The sequence below is a fragment of the Triticum aestivum genome, chromosome 6B, assembly GCF_018294505.1.
Source record: "Triticum aestivum cultivar Chinese Spring chromosome 6B, IWGSC CS RefSeq v2.1, whole genome shotgun sequence".
Classification (NCBI taxonomy): Eukaryota; Viridiplantae; Streptophyta; class Magnoliopsida; order Poales; family Poaceae; genus Triticum; species Triticum aestivum.
Window position 1 is genome coordinate 77,315,793 of NC_057810.1, and position 11,809 is coordinate 77,327,601.

At 47.3% G+C, this 11,809-nt stretch overlaps 1 long non-coding RNA gene across 2 annotated transcripts; it reads right to left on the reverse strand.

Annotated features, from left to right (window-relative positions):
- Positions 1-707: 707 nt before the first annotated feature.
- LOC123135895 (uncharacterized) lies at positions 708-11,546 on the reverse strand. Of its 2 annotated transcripts, XR_006466305.1 has the most exons (23): positions 11,272-11,546; positions 11,076-11,191; positions 10,789-10,997; positions 9,798-10,371; positions 9,534-9,719; positions 8,478-9,090; positions 8,282-8,397; positions 7,989-8,197; positions 6,998-7,571; positions 6,734-6,919; positions 5,678-6,290; positions 5,482-5,597; positions 5,195-5,403; positions 4,632-4,778; positions 4,205-4,499; positions 3,941-4,126; positions 2,885-3,497; positions 2,689-2,804; positions 2,402-2,610; positions 1,838-1,984; positions 1,411-1,472; positions 1,147-1,332; positions 708-1,073 (listed from the first exon to the last, which is right to left on the reverse strand). It is a non-coding gene; the product is annotated as an uncharacterized lncRNA (long non-coding RNA). The 2 variants fall into 2 exon arrangements; XR_006466304.1 differs by having other exon boundaries at positions 1,411-1,984.
- Between the last annotated feature and the right edge of the window lie 263 nt (positions 11,547-11,809).

Genomic DNA, 11,809 nt, shown 5'->3' on the forward strand with positions numbered 1-11,809 from the left:
GTTTGCACTTTACACCGGTACATATAGTTTCGTGTTAGTAAGTCGGATCAGGTTCGCGGATGAGGTTCGAGAATAAGAAGTCGCAGGCTGGGGGTCTGTAGTTCCCAGTGATTGAGAACAGTAAGCTAGCCTTAACTTCTGAATACTCTTTGTAACTTCTTTGTAGCCCCCAAATAAAAACCCCCATGTAAATCCTATTTGCAATCTTAATATATCGACGCGACATTGCTGCGTTCACCCCCCAAAAAAAATCAGATCAGGTCAGCTGAAAGAAGAAGCAAAGATCCATCACAGGTCTGTTGGATGGTGAAATGGATATTGACATCGGTTACTACTTAATCAGAGCAAGTTGTTGTTGATCAGCTGATACACAGCTCATTATTTCACATGGTGCCACCGTTGTAAAATTGTACAAGTATGCCTAATATAGAAGCTTATGGATCAGAAATGGGACCCTGAAACGAGCATACAAGCCTATATCTATATAAGATGCACGTACATATACATAGCTTGACCAACAACACTACACACTCCTCTCTATATGTATGTGTGCAATACAAAGATAAGAAACATATGATAGAACTTACCTGTCGATTCATGGAACAGGGAGAGCTAGTTGTAACAGCGAAGTGTTTTAGTTCGCTCCATCCTTGATCCGGCAGCGGTGCAGGGCATCTGAGTTTCCATAAGTACAATCATCTCTACAAAAGGAAAAGCTTCTTGGATAATCAAGCTCATCTCTGGGGAGAAATTAAAACTTCTCCTAGAATCGCAGACGCTTCTTCCAGAATCAATAGCATGATTATTTCAGTAAAATTTTGTGGCCACTACTACTCTAACTGGAACAGCTGGTGTGATATATGTAGATGGAGAGAGAGAGAGAGAGGGAGAGAGAGATCAATAGTTTCAGGATAAAATAAAATGCTGAAATGTAATTCTCCTAAAATTACATCTCATTCCCAAGAATATCCTATTTAAAATTAGAGGAAGTAAAATGTATTTTTGCCAAGAAAACAGGGGTATAAAATGTATGTGGTTCATCGCGCTTTGGGCGTGAGCTCGTCGGCCAACACCTATCATAAACGGAAACATAATTGGTTTTCCAACATTTATCACTCTGGTAATTAACCAAAACGAAGCAATTACCTTCATGGTAGCATTCAACTTAAAGCTTTCCTTCCTCTGCTCCCAGGTTTAATGTCCTCCAAACAGCGGCGGAGAATTTTTGTCATGTTTATCAACTGTTATATACGACAGCTTCTTCACGACCGCATTGGGAGTTCTCTTTGGAAACAACAGCGTCTGGATCATCTGCGACAGGTATTGAACTGCCTGTAGAACGAAGAACCGGTGTTTAGTTCATGAGAGAGCAAAATCTAGTGTCAAAAATCGGCAAGGTATAAATCTTACGGTGGAGTGGTTTGGTCGGGGCTCCCATCGGGTCCAACGCGTGGACAACTTTACTGTCTTTTCTACAGAGAGTTGCACGGACGCAACAGCATAGCAAGCCATGTCAGGATAACACAGAATGGTCGTCACGAGCAGTCCCAAAAGAGGCGTCGCAGGTACATTTAACTTTGAATGTGGTGTGAAATAAACACACGGGCAGAAGCTCTAGCAAGGCATTGTAATTGATGAAGCTAATGCACATCATGCCAAGGAGATACACCAGTTAGTTAATCAGTTTAGTCAGAGACTGAATCCCCTGCAACTTCCAATCGATGAGAACTTCCAATTGATGAAGCTAATTGTTTTTGTAGATTGCATTGTTCTCACACATTTCCAGCCCACACAAACATGCAAGCTACAGAAAGTGAAAACAATAGGAGGAACTCACATAATCTTGATTCTGTGTAATACAAGCATCCTGGGCAGTTCTCTTCTTTGGCCTAACATTGCATTTACTTGTGTCCCCTGATTCAATATAACATTGCACGTCCTTCAGAGAGCAAAATTCATAACCACTGACTGGGTTAGTGATGTACTGCAGAGATAAAAAGAATTAGAGGTAAAACAAGGGGTTCAACAAAAAGTACACAAAACAATGTCAAGGAAAATTAGATTTTTGGGGGGGCATTCTATAACAAAGAAAACTCGAGTATATCTTCAGAACACTAAAAAGACAGCCCAGTAAGTGGACAAAGCTAATTGCTATCAACAGGGTTAGATACTAATAACCTATTCAGAACCTCAACTTCTTGGAGGTCCTTGAGAATATGTGACTAAAAGTGTAATCAGTTACTGGCTTCAAGCATATTTTACAGTAACAATAAGTATCACGTGGCAGATGCAGAGTAAAAGCATGCTAGGAGGCAGGAAAGACCGAAAGAGTCGGTACTGAATTATGATATAAGCAGAGTGAATTGAGGATGAACTTCTTTTGATTAAAATAAAGCACAACCATATTACAGAGAGGGAGGTTGTGGTCGACGCCGGCACACAAATGAAACCGCCGTCGTCGGGGTCGGGCGTGGGCTCCTTCCATCCTGGTCGTCATCATCTTGGTCCTTGTGGATAGCATCCATGGATTGGAAGTGGGGTGACTTGACAATCCCCTCCCTTGAGATGGCTTGCTGTTTCCAGTTGAGATTCGTCCATGGAGAACAGAAGCTTCATGAGCACACACACACACAAAAGATAAGAGGAGGCTTTGGAAAGTGAAACGGTCATGGGGATGGGGATGCTTACCCGAGCTAGGAGCCGTGGAGGCGGAGCTCGTTGGCCCATCACCGCACCGGAGGAAACGACGGTGAGCTCGACCATGTGCGGCCGTGGTGGTCGTCCTCGTCCATGGAGGAGGGTGGCTGCTGCACCGAATCGAAGAAATTGAGTGGGGCGGGAAGATAAGAAAGAAGGGGAGAGGAGAGGGAAGAGGAGAGCTCACCTCACCAGAGTTGGGGGCAGCCGAAGCCCTAGCAGCGGGGATGGGTCGCGCGCGAGCGCTTGCGGCCGTGAGGAGCAGATCTAGCCGGAGGAAAGGAAGCACCGTCACGAGGGGAGCTCGTGGGTGTGCTGCGCTCCGGCGAGGGCCGCCGGAACTCGCCGGAATCGCCTGGTGTTGGTGGCGGCGGCGAGGTGGAGGCTGGAATGCGGGAGGACGGGGGAAGGGGGAAGGGGGCGCGACCGCGCGAGTGCGGCAGGAAGCGGCTAGGTTTCCAGTGGCTGCTACTTTGTTTTTAAAGGGGTATGCGAAATGTCTAAAATGCCCTCGGCGGGGCACGGGAATTACGCGCGGTGGCACGGCCGGGCGGGACACGGCTCATAGGGAAAATATCGGAAGGTTGGAGACGACCGGGTAAATATCCGACGGCCCACGACGACCGAGCCCGAGATCCAACGGCCAGAACGCAATCAAGAAAACGATCGGACGGCCGAGAAGCTCTAATCGCTGAGGAGCCTCCTGCATCCACTCCTCTCTTATTTCTGGATTTTAGTTCGCTCCATCCCTGATCCGGCAGCGGTGCAGGGCATCTGAGTTTCCATAAGTACAATCATCTCTACAAAAGGAAAAGCTTCTTGGATAATCAAGCTCATCTCTGGGGAGAAATTAAAACTTCTCCTAGAATCGCAGACGCTTCTTGCAGAATCAATAGCATGATTATTTCAGTAAACTTTTGTGGCCACTACTACTCTAACTGGAACAGCTGGTGTGATATATGTAGATGGAGAGAGAGAGAGAGGGAGAGAGAGATCAATAGTTTCAGGATAAAATAAAATGCTGAAATGTAATTCTCCTAAAATTACATCTCATTCCCAAGAATATCCTATTTAAAATTAGAGGAAGTAAAATGTATTTTTGCCAAGAAAACAGGGGTATAAAATGTATGTGGTTCATCGCGCTTTGGGCGTGAGCTCGTCGGCCAACACCTATCATAAACGGAAACATAATTGGTTTTCCAACATTTATCACTCTGGTAATTAACCAAAACGAAGCAATTACCTTCATGGTAGCATTCAACTTAAAGCTTTCCTTCCTCTGCTCCCAGGTTTAATGTCCTCCAAATAGCGGCGGAGAATTTTTGTCATGTTTATCAACTGTTATATACGACAGCTTCTTCACGACCGCATTGGGAGTTCTCTTTGGAAACGACAGCGTCTGGATCATCTGCGACAGGTATTGAACTGCCTGTAGAACGAAGAACCGGTGTTTAGTTCATGAGAGAGCAAAATCTAGTGTCAAAAATCGGCAAGGTATAAATCTTACGGTGGAGTGGTTTGGCCGGGGCTCCCATCGGGTCCAACGCGTGGACAACTTTACTGTCTTTTCTACAGAGAGTTGCACGGACGCAACAGCATAGCAAGCCATGTCAGGATAACACAGAATGGTCGTCACGAGCAGTCCCAAAAGAGGCGTCGCAGGTACATTTAACTTTGAATGTGGTATGAAATAAACACACGGGCAGAAGCTCTAGCAAGGCATTGTAATTGATGAAGCTAATGCACATCATGCCAAGGAGATACACCAGTTAGTTAATCAGTTTAGTCAGAGACTGAATCCCCTGCAACTTCCAATCGATGAGAACTTCCAATTGATGAAGCTAATTGTTTTTGTAGATTGCATTGTTCTCACACATTTCCAGCCCACACAAACATGCAAGCTACAGAAAGTGAAAACAATAGGAGGAACTCACATAATCTTGATTCTGTGTAATACAAGCATCCTGGGCAGTTCTCTTCTTTGGCCTAACATTGCATTTACTTGTGTCCCCTGATTCAATATAACATTGCACGTCCTTCAGAGAGCAAAATTCATAACCACTGACTGGGTTAGTGATGTACTGCAGAGATAAAAAGAATTAGAGGTAAAACAAGGGGTTCAACAAAAAGTACACAAAACAATGTCAAGGAAAATTAGATTTTTGGGGGGCATTCTATAACAAAGAAAACTCGAGTATATCTTCAGAACACTAAAAAGACAGCCCAGTAAGTGGACAAAGCTAATTGCTATCAACAGGGTTAGATACTAATAACCTATTCAGAACCTCAACTTCTTGGAGGTCCTTGAGAATATGTGACTAAAAGTGTAATCAGTTACTGGCTTCAAGCATATTTTACAGTAACAATAAGTATCACGTGGCAGATGCAGAGTAAAAGCATGCTAGGAGGCAGGAAAGACCGAAAGAGTCGGTACTGAATTATGATATAAGCAGAGTGAATTGAGGATGAACTTCTTTTGATTAAAATAAAGCACAACCATATTACAGAGAGGGAGGTTGTGGTCGACGCCGGCACACAAATGAAACCGCCGTCGTCGGGGTCGGGCGTGGGCTCCTTCCATCCTGGTCGTCATCATCTTGGTCCTTGTGGATAGCATCCATGGATTGGAAGTGGGGTGACTTGACAATCCCCTCCCTTGAGATGGCTTGCTGTTTCCAGTTGAGATTCGTCCATGGAGAACAGAAGCTTCATGAGCACACACACACACAAAAGATAAGAGGAGGCTTTGGAAAGTGAAACGGTCATGGGGATGGGGATGCTTACCCGAGCTAGGAGCCGTGGAGGCGGAGCTCGTTGGCCCATCACCGCACCGGAGGAAACGACGGTGAGCTCGACCATGTGCGGCCGTGGTGGTCGTCCTCGTCCATGGAGGAGGGTGGCTGCTGCACCGAATCGAAGAAATTGAGTGGGGCGGGAAGATAAGAAAGAAGGGGAGAGGAGAGGGAAGAGGAGAGCTCACCTCACCAGAGTTGGGGGCAGCCGAAGCCCTAGCAGCGGGGATGGGTCGCGCGCGAGCGCTTGCGGCCGTGAGGAGCAGATCTAGCCGGAGGAAAGGAAGCACCGTCACGAGGGGAGCTCGTGGGTGTGCTGCGCTCCGGCGAGGGCCGCCGGAACTCGCCGGAATTGCCTGGTGTTGGTGGCGGCGGCGAGGTGGAGGCTGGAATGCGGGAGGACGGGGGAAGGGGGAAGGGGGCGCGACCGCGCGAGTGCGGCAGGAAGCGGCTAGGTTTCCAGTGGCTGCTACTTTGTTTTTAAAGGGGTATGCGAAATGTCTAAAATGCCCTCGGCGGGGCACGGGAATTACGCGCGGTGGCACGGCCTGGCGGGACACGGCTCATAGGGAAAATGTCGGACGGTTGGAGATGACCGGGTAAATATCCGACGGCCCACGACGACCGAGCCCGAGATCCAACGGCCAGAACGCAATCAAGAAAACGATCGGACGGCCGAGAAGCTCTAATCGCTGAGGAGCCTCCTGCATCCACTCCTCTCTTATTTCTGGATTTTAGTTCGCTCCATCCCTGATCCGGCAGCGGTGCAGGGCATCTGAGTTTCCATAAGTACAATCATCTCTACAAAAGGAAAAGCTTCTTGGATAATCAAGCTCATCTCTGGGGAGAAATTAAAACTTCTCCTAGAATCGCAGACGCTTCTTCCAGAATCAATAGCATGCTTATTTCAGTAAACTTTTGTGGCCACTACTACTCTAACTGGAACAGCTGGTGTGATATATGTAGATGGAGAGAGAGAGAGAGGGAGAGAGAGATCAATAGTTTCAGGATAAAATAAAATGCTGAAATGTAATTCTCCTAAAATTACATCTCATTCCCAAGAATATCCTATTTAAAATTAGAGGAAGTAAAATGTATTTTTGCCAAGAAAACAGGGGTATAAAATGTATGTGGTTCATCGCGCTTTGGGCGTGAGCTCGTCGGCCAACACCTATCATAAACGGAAACATAATTGGTTTTCCAACATTTATCACTCTGGTAATTAACCAAAACGAAGCAATTACCTTCATGGTAGCATTCAACTTAAAGCTTTCCTTCCTCTGCTCCCAGGTTTAATGTCCTCCAAACAGCGGCGGAGAATTTTTGTCATGTTTATCAACTGTTATATACGACAGCTTCTTCACGACCGCATTGGGAGTTCTCTTTGGAAACAACAGCGTCTGGATCATCTGCGATAGGTATTGAACTGCCTGTAGAACGAAGAACCGGTGTTTAGTTCATGAGAGAGCAAAATCTAGTGTCAAAAATCGGCAAGGTATAAATCTTACGGTGGAGTGGTTTGGTCGGGGCTCCCATCGGGTCCAACGCGTGGACAACTTTACTGTCTTTTCTACAGAGAGTTGCACGGACGCAACAGCATAGCAAGCCATGTCAGGATAACACAGAATGGTCGTCACGAGCAGTCCCAAAAGAGGCGTCGCAGGTACATTTAACTTTGAATGTGGTGTGAAATAAACACACGGGCAGAAGCTCTAGCAAGGCATTGTAATTGATGAAGCTAATGCACATCATGCCAAGGAGATACACCAGTTAGTTAATCAGTTTAGTCAGAGACTGAATCCCCTGCAACTTCCAATCGATGAGAACTTCCAATTGATGAAGCTAATTGTTTTTGTAGATTGCATTGTTCTCACACATTTCCAGCCCACACAAACATGCAAGCTACAGAAAGTGAAAACAATAGGAGGAACTCACATAATCTTGATTCTGTGTAATACAAGCATCCTGGGCAGTTCTCTTCTTTGGCCTAACATTGCATTTACTTGTGTCCCCTGATTCAATATAACGTTGCACGTCCTTCAGAGAGCGAAATTCATAACCACTGACTGGGTTAGTGATGTACTGCAGAGATAAAAAGAATTAGAGGTAAAACAAGGGGTTCAACAAAAAGTACACAAAACAATGTCAAGGAAAATTAGATTTTTGGGGGGGCATTCTATAACAAAGAAAACTCGAGTATATCTTCAGAACACTAAAAAGACAGCCCAGTAAGTGGACAAAGCTAATTGCTATCAACAGGGTTAGATACTAATAACCTATTCAGAACCTCAACTTCTTGGAGGTCCTTGAGAATATGTGACTAAAAGTGTAATCAGTTACTGGCTTCAAGCATATTTTACAGTAACAATAAGTATCACGTGGCAGATGCAGAGTAAAAGCATGCTAGGAGGCAGGAAAGACCGAAAGAGTCGGTACTGAATTATGATATAAGCAGAGTGAATTGAGGATGAACTTCTTTTGATTAAAATAAAGCACAACCATATTACAGAGAGGGAGGTTGTGGTCGACGCCGGCACACAAATGAAACCGCCGTCGTCGGGGTCGGGCGTGGGCTCCTTCCATCCTGGTCGTCATCATCTTGGTCCTTGTGGATAGCATCCATGGATTGGAAGTGGGGTGACTTGACAATCCCCTCCCTTGAGATGGCTTGCTGTTTCCAGTTGAGATTCGTCCATGGAGAACAGAAGCTTCATGAGCACACACACACACAACAAAAGATAAGAGGAGGAGGCTTTGGAAAGTGAAACGGTCATGGGGATGGGGATGCTTACCCGAGCTAGGAGCCGTGGAGGCGGAGCTCGTTGGCCCATCACCGCACCGGAGGAAACGACGGTGAGCTCGACCATGTGCGGCCGTGGTGGTCGTCCTCGTCCATGGAGGAGGGTGGCTGCTGCACCGAATCGAAGAAATTGAGTGGGGCGGGAAGATAAGAAAGAAGGGGAGAGGAGAGGGAAGAGGAGAGCTCACCTCACCAGAGTTGGGGGCAGCCGAAGCCCTAGCAGCGGGGATGGGTCGCGCGCGAGCGCTTGCGGCCGTGAGGAGCAGATCTAGCCGGAGGAAAGGAAGCACCGTCACGAGGGGAGCTCGTGGGTGTGCTGCGCTCCGGCGAGGGCCGCCGGAACTCGCCGGAATCGCCTGGTGTTGGTGGCGGCGGCGAGGTGGAGGCTGGAATGCGGGAGGACGGGGGAAGGGGGAAGGGGGCGCGACCGCGCGAGTGCGGCAGGAAGCGGCTAGGTTTCCAGTGGCTGCTACTTTGTTTTTAAAGGGGTATGCGAAATGTCTAAAATGCCCTCGGCGGGGCACGGGAATTACGCGCGGTGGCACGGCCGGGCGGGACACGGCTCATAGGGAAAATATCGGACGGTTGGAGACGACCGGGTAAATATCCGACGGCCCACGACGACCGAGCCCGAGATCCAACGGCCAGAACGCAATCAAGAAAATGATCGGACGGCCGAGAAGCTCTAATCGCTGAGGAGCCTCCTGCATCCACTCCTCTCTTATTTCTGGATTTTAGTTCGCTCCATCCCTGATCCGGCAGCGGTGCAGGGCATCTGAGTTTCCATAAGTACAATCATCTCTACAAAAGGAAAAGCTTCTTGGATAATCAAGCTCATCTCTGGGGAGAAATTAAAACTTCTCCTAGAATCGCAGACGCTTCTTCCAGAATCAATAGCATGATTATTTCAGTAAACTTTTGTGGCCACTACTACTCTAACTGGAACAGCTGGTGTGATATATGTAGATGGAGAGAGAGAGAGAGGGAGAGAGAGATCAATAGTTTCAGGATAAAATAAAATGCTGAAATGTAATTCTCCTAAAATTACATCTCATTCCCAAGAATATCCTATTTAAAATTAGAGGAAGTAAAATGTATTTTTGCCAAGAAAACAGGGGTATAAAATGTATGTGGTTCATCGCGCTTTGGGCGTGAGCTCGTCGGCCAACACCTATCATAAACGGAAACATAATTGGTTTTCCAACATTTATCACTCTGGTAATTAACCAAAACGAAGCAATTACCTTCATGGTAGCATTCAACTTAAAGCTTTCCTTCCTCTGCTCCCAGGTTTAATGTCCTCCAAATAGCGGCGGAGAATTTTTGTCATGTTTATCAACTGTTATATACGACAGCTTCTTCACGACCGCATTGGGAGTTCTCTTTGGAAACGACAGTGTCTGGATCATCTGCGACAGGTATTGAACTGCCTGTAGAACGAAGAACCGGTATTTAGTTCATGAGAGAGCAAAATCTAGTGTCAAAAATCGGCAAGGTATAAATCTTACGGTGGAGTGGTTTGGCCGGGGCTCCCATCGGGTCCAACGCGTGGACAACTTTACTGTCTTTTCTACAGAGAGTTGCACGGACGCAACAGCATAGCAAGCCATGTCAGGATAACACAGAATGGTCGTCACGAGCAGTCCCAAAAGAGGCGTCGCAGGTACATTTAACTTTGAATGTGGTATGAAATAAACACACGGGCAGAAGCTCTAGCAAGGCATTGTAATTGATGAAGCTAATGCACATCATGCCAAGGAGATACACCAGTTAGTTAATCAGTTTAGTCAGAGACTGAATCCCCTGCAACTTCCAATCGATGAGAACTTCCAATTGATGAAGCTAATTGTTTTTGTAGATTGCATTGTTCTCACACATTTCCAGCCCACACAAACATGCAAGCTACAGAAAGTGAAAACAATAGGAGGAACTCACATAATCTTGATTCTGTGTAATACAAGTATCCTGGGCAGTTCTCTTCTTTGGCCTAACATTGCATTTACTTGTGTCCCCTGATTCAATATAACATTGCACGTCCTTCAGAGAGCAAAATTCATAACCACTGACTGGGTTAGTGATGTACTGCAGAGATAAAAAGAATTAGAGGTAAAACAAGGGGTTCAACAAAAAGTACACAAAACAATGTCAAGGAAAATTAGATTTTTGGGGGGGCATTCTATAACAAAGAAAACTCGAGTATATCTTCAGAACACTAAAAAGACAGCCCAGTAAGTGGACAAAGCTAATTGCTATCAACAGGGTTAGATACTAATAACCTATTCAGAACCTCAACTTCTTGGAGGTCCTTGAGAATATGTGACTAAAAGTGTAATCAGTTACTGGCTTCAAGCATATTTTACAGTAACAATAAGTATCACGTGGCAGATGCAGAGTAAAAGCATGCTAGGAGGCAGGAAAGACCGAAAGAGTCGGTACTGAATTATGATATAAGCAGAGTGAATTGAGGATGAACTTCTTTTGATTAAAATAAAGCACAACCATATTACAGAGAGGGAGGTTGTGGTCGACGCCGGCACACAAATGAAACCGCCGTCGTCGGGGTCGGGCGTGGGCTCCTTCCATCCTGGTCGTCATCATCTTGGTCCTTGTGGATAGCATCCATGGATTGGAAGTGGGGTGACTTGACAATCCCCTCCCTTGAGATGGCTTGCTGTTTCCAGTTGAGATTCGTCCATGGAGAACAGAAGCTTCATGAGCACACACACACACAAAAGATAAGAGGAGGCTTTGGAAAGTGAAACGGTCATGGGGATGGGGATGCTTACCCGAGCTAGGAGCCGTGGAGGCGGAGCTCGTTGGCCCATCACCGCACCGGAGGAAACGACGGTGAGCTCGACCATGTGCGGCCGTGGTGGTCGTCCTCGTCCATGGAGGAGGGTGGCTGCTGCACCGAATCGAAGAAATTGAGTGGGGCGGGAAGATAAGAAAGAAGGGGAGAGGAGAGGGAAGAGGAGAGCTCACCTCACCAGAGTTGGGGGCAGCCGAAGCCCTAGCAGCGGGGATGGGTCGCGCGCGAGCGCTTGCGGCCGTGAGGAGCAGATCTAGCCGAAGGAAAGGAAGCACCGTCACGAGGGGAGCTCGTGGGTGTGCTGCGCTCCGGCGAGGGCCGCCGGAACTCGCCGGAATCGCCTGGTGTTGGTGGCGGCGGCGAGGTGGAGGCTGGAATGCGGGAGGACGGGGGAAGGGGGAAGGGGGCGCGACCGCGCGAGTGCGGCAGGAAGCGGCTAGGTTTCCAGTGGCTGCTACTTTGTTTTTAAAGGGGTATGCGAAATGTCTAAAATGCCCTCGGCGGGGCACGGGAATTACGCGCGGTGGCACGGCCGGGCGGGACACGGCTCATAGGGAAAATATCGGACGGTTGGAGACGACCGGGTAAATATCCGACGGCCCACAACGACCGAGCCCGAGATCCAATGGCCAGAACGCAATCAAGAAAACGATCGGACGGCCGAGAAGCTCTAATCGCTGAGGAGCCTCCTGCATCCACTCCTCTCTTATT